The sequence below is a fragment of the Thalassophryne amazonica genome, chromosome 9 (assembly GCF_902500255.1).
Source record: "Thalassophryne amazonica chromosome 9, fThaAma1.1, whole genome shotgun sequence".
Lineage (NCBI taxonomy): Eukaryota > Metazoa > Chordata > Actinopteri > Batrachoidiformes > Batrachoididae > Thalassophryne > Thalassophryne amazonica.
Genome location: NC_047111.1, coordinates 111,285,720 through 111,288,143, shown reverse-complemented (window position 1 = coordinate 111,288,143; position 2,424 = coordinate 111,285,720). Strand labels below are relative to the sequence as shown.

At 34.1% G+C, this 2,424-nt stretch overlaps 1 long non-coding RNA gene across 1 annotated transcript in view; it reads right to left on the bottom strand.

The window, feature by feature from the left end:
- Positions 1-1,205: 1,205 nt before the first annotated feature.
- The window catches only part of LOC117517830, an 8,500-nt gene continuing 7,281 nt past the window's right edge, over positions 1,206-2,424 (bottom strand). Inside the window, exon 3 of the long non-coding RNA XR_004562865.1 lies at positions 1,206-1,334. This is a non-coding gene — a long non-coding RNA (uncharacterized LOC117517830). The remainder of the gene's footprint in view (positions 1,335-2,424) is intronic.

The following is a 2,424-nucleotide window of genomic DNA, read 5'->3' as shown; positions in this document are numbered from 1 at the left end:
GGTCAAGGCTTATTATCTGTTGTTTTCCACTGCAGTGAAATTAGTTTTACATTAGTTTTACATTGGATATTTGACAGGTAGTCGCTCCGCTCTTTGCTGCGGGTAAACCTCCTCTTCACTCTGGTTAAACCTCTACTTTGCTCCAGCCACAGTGTGACTCTGAGCAAGCCGCTCCAACATTTCAAGTACGCCTGGTAAACACACGGAGAGATGGCTACGGCGTGTACCGACTTCCAGTTTTCAAAATAAAAAGGTGGGCTATTCAAACCTAAATGTTGAGCTAAAATGCTAATATTTACATAGAAAAACTTCAAAATATTCAGAGTGCAAAAACAAGAGGTGTATCTCATGCAGCCAGTGGAGTACTATGATTCTACACTAATTTTGAGTCAATTGATCATATGACATGGAAGCTATTGAGCTAAAAATGCTAATACTTACATAGAAAAATTAATTTAAAAAAATATTCAGCAATTTAAAATTTAAAATGTAAAAGCAAGTATCTCATGCAGCCAGTGGACTCCTATGATTTCACACTGATTTTGAGTCAACTGATCAAATGACATGGAAGCTACTGAGCTAAAATGCTCATATTTACATAGAAAAATTAATAAAAAATATTCAGCAATTTAAAATGCAAAAGCAAGGGGTGTATCTCATGCAGCCGGTGGAGTACTATGATTCCACACTGATTTTGAGTCAATTGAAGCTATTGAGCTAAAAAAAAACCTAATATGTATATTTCAAAATTAATATGAAATTTGATTAGATTTCAAATGTAAAAACAAGAGGTGTATTTCATGCAGAGTCTGCCCTTTTTGTAAACCTGCCCAATACTGAAGCCCACAGTGAACAAACTGTTCCTGAAGACTGTATTGCTACAACCTGCAGCCCCTGGTCTCCTGCATCAAGTCTCTGCCTCGACTCTCCTGCGCAGAAAGGTGCGGCCCACTACTCCTTGCATGGTGTGTTCACTTGTGTGTAAAAAAAATATTGGTTAAATGCAGATGTTAAATTTCCCCATTGTGAGATGAATAAAGCAATTAATCTTAATCTTAATCTCTACTTTTTTTAATTAATTTTTCTAGAATTATAAGTAATTAATGATATAACTAATGTAATTTTTTAAAATTAATTTCATATCATTAAAAATATATATTAAAAATATTTTTTTATTAATTTTAAATGAAAATTTTAGCATTTTAGCTCATTAGCTTCCAGGTCATGATCAACTAACTCAAAATCAGTGTCGAATCATAGTGCTCCACTGGCTGCGTGAGATACACCTCTTGTTTTTGCATTTTAAAACTCTAAATATTTTTAATTAATTTGTACTGTATATGCTAATGGTTTAGCAATTTCTGTAATTATCTGCTTTACGAAGGTCATATGTACATCATTATGATCAATTGACTTTTACATGTGCTAACATAATTTCCCTCTCATCAACTGGGCCAAGAAACAATGTACTGTATATGGATTTCTCACAATTAATTGACTGTTTATCCATATAGTGTCTGCTAAATCTGGCACATTAGCAAAAAATTATTAAAACTGTTCACTACTTGGTTTATTTCTTAAAATACTATTCAATATTTTTCATGTTTCCTTTATGTTATTTTTATTACCATTTAGAAAGTTTCCAAATCTTAGATTTAAATCTTAGTTGTCTGATTATTTATTTATTTGCTTCTTTTGAGCCATTGATTTATGAACAGAGATGCAGGGATGAAAAGTCTCCGCTGTTTGGAAGATTTCTGCTTTTTTGCCAGTCGTCTGTGTTGTTTTTGAGATCACTTGTGTTGTTTCTGTGTTACGTTATTTAGGTCAGGCATCGACTTGGGCAGTCCCATCCGCTGTTAGCTTCGGTCGCGTTAGCGCTGCTTTTAAAGTAGAATTCCTGCGTGAAGAGGGTGAGTTACCTATTTGTAGAGGTTTTTATGACTTATCGCGGATGGATGTTGTGTGGGGTTGATAATGATTCCTGCCAAGTGGGCATGTTTCAAGTTATTTATTTAAGTTCAGCATTATTAGCTAAGGGCTAAGCTAATGTGGTCTGCTTAGACGATATCTCATTATGTTCAGTAAGTTCAGCCAACTACTGTTGTGCGTATTATACTTAACATAGTATTGCAGTTATTGGTGTTTCTCAGATATTACTGTATTAATAAGCACCATATGTTTAGGATTTGTAATGAAAATCGCATCGTTTTATTTTATTTGTGTTTGTCTTGCAGAAACCATTAATTCATCTAAACTATTAATTCAGACCACACAGTCGTTTATGGATGTTTTGTTCCAACTACTGTGCACCCTGCATGTTAAACTGAGCCATTCAAGCTCATCTTTTAGGCAACAAATCTGGATATAAAGTCTCTGAACTGTTCCTGTATGAAGGGTGAAAGTGATCAAAATTAATTGAAA